Source organism: Sturnus vulgaris, chromosome 8 (genome assembly GCF_052056855.1).
Source record: "Sturnus vulgaris isolate bStuVul1 chromosome 8, bStuVul1.hap1, whole genome shotgun sequence".
Lineage (NCBI taxonomy): Eukaryota > Metazoa > Chordata > Aves > Passeriformes > Sturnidae > Sturnus > Sturnus vulgaris.
This window is the reverse complement of record NC_142250.1, coordinates 14,027,397-14,036,142: the sequence shown is the minus strand read 5'-3', so window position 1 is coordinate 14,036,142 and position 8,746 is coordinate 14,027,397. Positions and strand designations below refer to the sequence as shown.

At 42.1% G+C, this 8,746-nt stretch overlaps 1 protein-coding gene across 2 annotated transcripts in view; it reads left to right on the top strand.

The window, feature by feature from the left end:
- LOC106861219 (uncharacterized) overlaps nt 1-8,746 on the top strand; it is a 54,183-nt gene that overhangs the window by 11,812 nt on the left and 33,625 nt on the right. Inside the window, exon 2 of one of the 2 annotated variants that reach the window (XM_088168891.1) lies at nt 8,556-8,735. The exons of the other annotated variant lie outside the window; for it this stretch is intronic. The gene's annotated coding sequence lies outside the window, so the exon portion shown is untranslated. The remainder of the gene's footprint in view (nt 1-8,555; nt 8,736-8,746) is intronic. 2 annotated transcript variants of the gene reach the window in all.

Genomic DNA, 8,746 nt, shown 5'->3' with positions numbered 1-8,746 from the left:
GAGAGTAGTTTTTTCCACTGCAGGGAAATGTAGCCAGAAGGAATATTTCTGCCAAGTGGGATTCTGCTTTTCAGTAGGACTACCTGTCCTGAGATTTTTGATCATCTTGGTTAATTACCTCAGATGACTTTTGTAATTTATAAATACTTGGAAGCTGCAGGGTAAGACAACTGGCAACTAAAGTACAAAAAATCTGAGGATATGAAAATACCCATTAAATTGTAAAGCAGATTTTTCAGACGACAGAAGATGTGAGAGCAGAAAAAAGAACACAAATATGTTTGCATCATATTCTGAGAAGTTTGTAACTGATTACCATCAGAGAAAGCATTCTTCAGCACATTCATCTTGGAAATAGCCATATATGAGAACACAATGAGATCATATGAATGTAGGTTTGCACAAAATCCAGCTGTTGAGATGTTCCCAAGATACTGGCAGCCAAAAAAAGCATACCAGTGAGCAGGGATGTGAATTTATGCCAGCAGGCAGTTTGGTGAAAGGAAGAGCAAACATAAGGATTAAGTCTATTTTGGGAGGTGCTTTTTTGTTTGTTTTTGGTACAGTCTTTCTATATCTCTTTCTTAGTTTAGTAAAATGCTTGGCAAAAGCAATAAACTGCACAATGATCCCACAGGGTGCATAGGGAGCAGGAATGGACTAAATAAAGGATGTATGTTGACAGAGGACATATGTGCCATGTGAAAAAATCAGACTGTTATCGGGCATGAAATCCTGCAGCATGGGCTGACAAAGGATATAGCTGAGCTTACTCTTGGGAGAAACAGGACATTATGTGAAACACAGAGAAAATTAAGGAAAGATTACTTCAGGAGACAAAAATATGGTAGGAAACCAGTCCATGTAGGGAGAGGAAAGTGCCTTACCCTGAAGAGAAGGAAATGAAAGAGAATAATCACCACCCTGGATTTAACACTGGTGGATGATGAAATCAGTGCAAGGTTTGTGTAGTGTGCCTACGTGCTCCTGAGAGAAAATTTGTCTCCATTAGAGACTATGGAGGTACCTTAGGCTCTTGTCACAGGCTTAACTTCTGTCAGCTGCTCATGACCAGAAGTTCTTGCTACTTGGAGGCTGTTGAAAGCCTAGTGTGAATTGAGGCTTGTTACATGTTCCATTTGGAAGAGGCCACTTACTTTCACTCTCTTAATTAATTTGGTTTCTGACTGCTGAGTTGGAACAGCTGTTGAACAGATGCAGAAGCAGAATTTTATTACCTGCAGAGGATGATTTGTGCAGAGCAGGTATGCAGCTTTTGGGTTTCTTCTCAGGGAAGCAGAAGTTTGCTCTGCAACAGTTCTGTTTGGTGAGCAGATGAAGGGCCTCTTGCAGAGGTGGTTTCATTAGAATGAAGCAGACATTGGCATTTAAAGCTTTGGGCAGTAGTGATTCTCAGCACCCATCCCTGGCAGTCCCCATGGAGCCTCCATGCCTCTGTTGCTCATGGAGCAGTCTCTGTTGGAGTTACAGATCTTGCAGCCTTGAATGAGTGATCACCTTCATGTTCTGTGCCAGTGCAAGACCCTCTCTGGGGTGTTGTATATCAGCTTGTACTCATGTTCATTATCTCGATTTGCAGGGGACATCAAAAAGTGTCAAATTATCGTGCAATTGTCATAGAGGCATAATCTGTGATGCAGTTAAAAAATCCATATCTCATGGCTCATAGTGTGAAGTGCTGTGAAGATCAGCTCTGTCTCTGCCCTCCCTAGAGAAGTTAATAAGAGTGTGTGTCATGGATCAGGCAACTCTGATCCAGCCTTCTTCAAAACAATCCATTTTGTGCTACGCCTAAAGCCAGCAGTGAGTCAGCTACAGGAATTGACTCTCTGGTGTCATCTCGGTGCCAGCACACCGGGCTGGATTCTGTTTGCCAGCATTAGGTAAGTATCCCATGGCTTCAGGCTGTTTTCAGTCTGTGGCCTCAGCTTCCTGAGCAATGATCCGCAAGGAAACTGAATCAGAAGGCTGAAAGGAAAGGTGGGTCACATGGAATATTAGTGAATTATGTTTGTTTTGTATTTTTAACTAGTTGTTATGTCCTTTCATTTCAGGCATTTTATGAAGCCTTCCATGCCTCACGAGCCCTATGAAATATGATAGGAGTGTGCCCACCCATTTTCGTGAAAACAAACCTTTGTCCTTAGAAAGTTGGATTAACTATATTCCCAGCTAAATCAGTGATTCAGGAATAGATTCTTGACTCTCAGTCTTGTATTGCACACGTGGTGATCTGATATTTGCTGTATTTTCTGTTGCAGTAGGCTGTGGCCCTTTGCTGTTGTAACTATACATGCACCCATATGTGTCACATAAAAATGGGAAATAGATCTGTAAGTCTATGTTGGATAATATTCAGGGAAAATAATATGGGGGAAGTACTTGATTATCCCCAAATTAGAATTACTCAGCTAGTGTCCTTAGCAGATCAGTACTGCAAGCCACACCAATTAAATGAAGTAATTATTTGAAATTGAAGCCACAATTTTGCTCCATGAAGGATCTGAGTTCATGTGTTGAGTAGCACCTTGCTGAACACGATTCATGACAAACAGCAGTACAGCAAAGGTCTGTTACCTAACAACTGTGGACCTTTCTCCATTAGGGAAGGCATCAGCCATGTATGTGAATGAAGCCTTTGCATATAGGTAATGTTTGCCATGTGAGTGGAAATACCTAACAAAAAAGAGAAACAGCTGGAAATAAATACCATTTTTGTTTGCTACTCAGCATGGTCTCCTTTGCTCTTAATTACCACAAGGTCATGGAGACTTGCAAGGGGAAGAATGATGTGCCAGAGAAAGAAGCCAAACTAATCACTCCACTGCTATTTCTCTGAAAATTTACAGTATGTGTATAATTTTAAAGCCAACCCAGTAAAGATCCCTGGTTAAAATTCCTTTTAAAATATGTGTGTGAGTGAATATACAATACTGTAGCAGGATGATAGAAGTTCCTTTGTTATTACAGATCCCTTACGTCTTTAGCTGCAATTTTTCTTCAAACATGTTTCCAATGCATGTTTCCAGGCAGAGAGTGAACAAGAATGTGTATGAATTTTTTTCATCCTGCTGCCTGTGTAGTTAATCACATGATGGATCCTGTCCAACAAGATTCCCCAACAGTACAGCTAGTTATTACTGTATGGTACTGGCTTCTCACCTCTTTGATTCCAGCATCATACTTTCATAATGCCACTACTTAATAGGAGAATTTGTGGTAGCTGCCATAGGGAAATAGTATAACCAAAAGAAGGAAGAGAAGGGCCCATGAAAAAATTTGTACTCAAAGTTGATCCAAGGCATGAAAAACCTTGTGGGAGTATGAGCAAATGAACAGATTAGCACACTCCACAAACTCTAGGGGCAGGACATTAAGTCCAGTTGTTGCAAAACAGATGTGAACTCGACTATTGTCCTCCGCCCCTTTTCTAAATGCTTTTTCTAATGAGTTCATTAAAGTGCAATAGGTTCCATGTGTATTTAGGAGGGAGCCTGATGGTGGCTACACTTGCTATTATTTTGCTGTGACTGCATGCGCAGCTTAGTTAGTGTTAAGGATGAAAGAAGGAGGAGCAAGAATTATCACCTGAAGCAACATCCATGTAGGAAATTGGGATAGCATAGATGCTGTTTCCAATGTCAGATTTTAGGAAATCCTTCCTTGCCTTAAGAGACCAGTTGGCTCAAAGTAAGTTAAGAGATATGTTACAGTATTCTGTCCAGATGCAGTAAAATGCTTTAAATTATCTGTCCCAAAAGTTCTTTAGTTCAGACCCACCACTGGAATTTGCAAGAGTAACAGAAATATTATGTCTTAATGCAGATATTAATCTATGCCATTCTGTAATTGTTATTTCTGTAAGTGCTATCTGTTTTTATCTTTTAGAATACTACTTTTTGCCATTTACACAATAATGGACGACTTTCACAGTGGTGACTATCTAATGTCTCCTCTCATTAACGCTGAGAAAGGAGGAAATACAAGATTAGAGGATAAAAAAGTCGAAGGGAAATGGAGGGCTCATTGCATGTGTTTGGGGAATAAGAAGCATCAAAGGTGAGGACAGAGGCCAATTGAATCATCAGGATGCTATAAATAATTCTGAAGTAATCTCTTTATCATAGAAAAAGTGAATTAGGAGAAGCTGGTGAGGCAAAAGCCTATGGTTTGAATTTAGAAGAAATGATATCAGTCCAGGGTGCACGGAGTGTTCTGCTGGGGCCCTGGCAGGGATTGATCGCAGAGCTTTGATGGGATTGTTGGCAGGAGGCGAGGCCGGGCGGGGGGAGCAGCCCCGGGAAAGGGGAGCGGGCCGGCAAACACCAGTGGATGGCCCCGGGGAGCCGCCCCGCAGGTGGCACTGGGGTGACCTGTTTGTGGCCACCAGGTCCGCCCGGGGCCGCTTCCTCTCCTGCTCCATCTTTGCTCCTTCTCTTTGCTCTGGGCCCGCGGCGCCGGGCGCGGCCCAGGTGAGCTGACCCGCGGCTCGGCGTGCACTGCAGCCGCAGTTCCGCGGTGCAATTACCCCCAGCGGCAGCCAGGCAGGCGGATTTGGCTCAGGGAATGTCTCGGACCCAGGCACAGCCCCGGCTGCTCCGGGCTTGACCTTGAGCGTGCTCAGGGAAGCCGGGCTCAGGCCGGGCTGGTGTGCGCACTCCGGCAAGCGCTGCTGCTGGCTCTCACACCTTCGGAGCATTTCAACTCTCTGAAAGCATTGGCAAATCAGAATGCCTTTGGGAGTTAGGTTTGTTAAAAAAAAATCCAAAATTAATTGTGTTTCAGCTCACGTTCACTTGCCATTTGAATCCTGTGTCTTCTTTAGTGAGAAAAAACTATTTCAGCAGTTGAAATATACTTTGAAATTATATGGTGCCTCTGTGATGGTCTGATGTGTCTGGAACAGCAGAAGTGAAGTGGCTGATCACAGTTGCTGCTCTCTGCACAGACAATCAAATGTGGATTCCCTGTGTGGGCTTCAGCCAGTGCTTCCACTGTGTGTGAGCACAGGCCAGGGCTTTGGACCCAGACAGACAAAACCCCTGGAGCCAGTGACAGCATAAGGTATCTCATGTTATTCAAAGATAACCGGCTATAGTCTTTGTTCTTTAATATAATTTTGTGGGGCGGCTTAGAATAGACTAATCTGCTGCCTCTGCATGTATTAGAAATGTTATCCTACCACTTGAAACTGAGATTAGCAGGATGTTACTGTTAAATATCTCAAATAGCAGCACAAAATATTTCGCTGGTTCTTATCAGTTATTTAGTCAGTTATTAGTAGAAGAGAATGTACTTTTTTTTTCTTTTTTGTAACAGCAAGGCACAAACTTTTTGCCACCAGTTTTTCATCATCTGATGCTGTTGGTTCAGCATTTTAGTATTAGACCTCTTATGGATATAGATTCTATTTTGAAGAGATAATTTTTGGACTCTAATGTAAACTTTTGCCCTTTGCCTTGAGAAATATCTCAGCCTTTCTGCAAAATGTTTACATAAAACAGTCTATCCCACATAAACAGATACAGTCTGTCCCATAACTTTAGATAAAGCACATCCAGGCTTCCCTGTTGCCTCTTGCTCCAGCAAATGTGTTCTTTGAATTGACGCCTGCCCTTTCTTTCAGGCTCTGTGAAATGCAGCTTGGGGAAGTTACTTCTGTTTCCACTGGTTTCAATCTACCTTGTCAGCCTTTTCTGAGATCTCTAAAGATAGCAAATGAGAAGGTGGCATTTTACTGCCGTGGGTCAGCTGCTATCTGAAAAATATAAACACTGGAGGCTGAAACTCTGATCTGCTCTATGAATATTGATTTATGAAGACTCTGAGATGGGAGTTAAATTAGTATCTTTATTTAGAAGGAAATGGGAAGCTTTTTGGTGCCTATTTTTTTTCTTTTTTTTTCCTTTTTTTTTTAGCTGGCAATTCTTTATGTGTTGTCTGTATTTCTTTATCCATACTGATTTTCACAGTGGTTTACCACCACATTTGCATCAATATGTTGCATAATCCTCAATTATAATTTTGGTTTTCTGAGTTGCTATTCTCTGAGAAACTTTTATTTTTTTTCTTGGCTTAACTGCAGACTGTCTCCACCCTCTTTCCTTCTGCAAGTGATCATATTCTGTAAAGAATTCTCTGCTTTGGATAGACTATCACTTCCCACCCATGCTGTTCTCACTGAGGTTGGAAATGTTATTAATTTTGTTTAGTGAAGAGAAAAGCTTGGCTGACCCTTCAAAACAATCTTTCAAGTCCTGTAATTCAATAAAATCCTTATTTACAATGGCCACAGCTATTTTTCTCAGTGCTGTCCAAACTGAGTTCTCTCTGGTTACAAGAGAATGAAGCATTGTTTTCCATTCTGACAGCAAAATAGTTCTATTTTATTTTTTAGTTCAGGAAAAGTGCAGCATAACCTTGTTTAAAAGGTTCTTAGAAAAAGAAGCAGCTGTTACTCTCCACATTATGCTGTTTTTAATGGGTTTTGCTCCAGGGACTGAGGGAGAAAGGCTGGCGGTTATATATGACCTGATGAGTGTAAAACTGGTATTCTGAGACTTGGATTTTCTAATTCTTTCCAGTCCTAATCATTGCTTTTTACACACATTGCTTTCTACAGCACACGAACTCCAAATTTCAGTTCTGTCTGTTGATTAAACTGTGTGGTTTATTTCTTTCTTTGGACTCAAAATTATCTAAGTACAGATAATATTTTATTATGATGTGGATAAAACCACTTCCCAATAACTGCCATTTCAGATGTACACAGTGCCTCTGACCAAGTCAGGTTTTACTGAGGTCTCAGCCTGAAGCTGGGCAGATTAGAATGATGATTTCCTTGCACAAACACACAAAGTGTGAGTGGTGGCAGCATGGAAGTTGTAAATGAAACCTTTGGAAAGCTACACAGCACTGAGGCATTGGCTTCCTTCCCTTAGGACCCACCAAAGAGCAGCTGGGAAGGAAGTAAGAAACTCTGGAATTGAAAAGAAATGTCATCTGGGGTGACCTGTAACTTCATGTAGTCGTTGACAGTTTCACAGAAATTGTGTTAGATATCACTTGACTGTACCAGCAATGCAATTATATCTTACTTTTCCTTCCACCTATATAAAAGAAAATCAAAGCTGAAAGCTAGTTTTTCCTTCCTGTGGTAATTTTGGTGGTTTTTAAAGCCTTGTGAACAGGTTTGGAAGTGGCAAGGGTTTTGAAAGACATGGGCTGAAATCTGCAGCAGAAATTCCCAAAAAATGTTTTTCTAAAACAGGTTTGGAAGTGTTTTACTGGGATAACAATAAAGGATCCCACAGATCCTTTTTCTAAAATACTTCTGGAAGTGTTTTACAGGGATAACAATTCAGTGCTTTGTGTACTTCTGTCATGCAGCAGCTTGGTGAACTTTTTTCCAGCTTCTTGACCAAATGGTCCCAGAAGTCCTTGTAGCCATGCAGCAAGTGTCAGTGGCAGATCAGAGCCTTGTTTGTGGAGAGCTGAATTCATGTCAAGACTTGAGTGCATCAGTCTGAGCCCTCAGATACCCACTAGCCAAAGGAATTGCCATTTTCACTGTTATAAAGCCCCATTCCCTGCCCACCATTGCAGCTCAGATGTGTTGTGAACAAAGTAGTGACTCCCCTTGCCCTCCCTCTGCCCTTCAAGGCACCAGTGAAGTTGACCTGAAGGTACCTTGGCTGCAGGGCTGCAAGTGCTGGCAGCAGCTGAGTGCATTTTTTTCCTCATCTCTCCTGGCAGCAGCATGCTGCTGGGCTGTGCCCACTTGTAGCACATGGCACCACCATAACCTGCACATCCACTACCTGGAAAAGGAAGAATAAAAGGAAGAATAAAATGTGTGTGAGAAATAGGAAAAAATGGTGAGTCTGGAGCTTCATCAGCAGTGATGAAGTCAAGAGAACATGAGCCTGCCTGCCACAGCAGTGTAGGGAAGGCTCCACCAGCACAGCTCAGACATTCTAGAGATCCCAGAAGACTGTTTGATCATTTATTCTGACTCTCTCATATAAATCAGATTATAGTATTTCTCATGAGATCTTGTGGGGAGAGTTAGGTCACATCTTGGGTTAGATTTTATGACATATCTGTTCTCTGTCTTGGAGATTAGGATTTTGTGTGCTCTCAGTAGCAAGCAGAGGGTACTGAGGGACCACTCATACCTGGAAATGGATACCTGGTCCATCTCCAGGCAGTCTGGAGACTGCACTCCATCAGGGATGTATTTGAGAGGAGAGGTACCACAAAAGGATCTCTGCCCCATCCCCACTGCACAGCCATTCTGTATTTGGAAGTGTGACTCTGCCTTTGCTAGTGCTCTTTCAGGGCAAGAAAGACAGATTTAGGTGGAGTTTATATAGCTACATACATATATGTCTATATAGATATATAAACCCTGTATATATATAAATAGATAAAACAGGTATATATACAGATATAGCTGACTGTTACTACATTCCTCCCCCTAGATGGTCTTTTCATTTCATTATGCTCTAGATACCTGTATTTTTCTGCTACAGGGACTTGTGCCAAGAGAGGATCTGAACAAACTGAGCTGTCTCCTTGTTGCCTCAGTCATGAGGACCTGTGTCCCTTGGCCTTAAAGGGTCCCTGCAGAGACTCAGCCATCCCAAACCTGGCATCCCTGTCCTGCTGCCCAGTCCCTGCAGCCGCTCGGGATCATGCTCCACAGCTAAGCAGTAAGTAACTA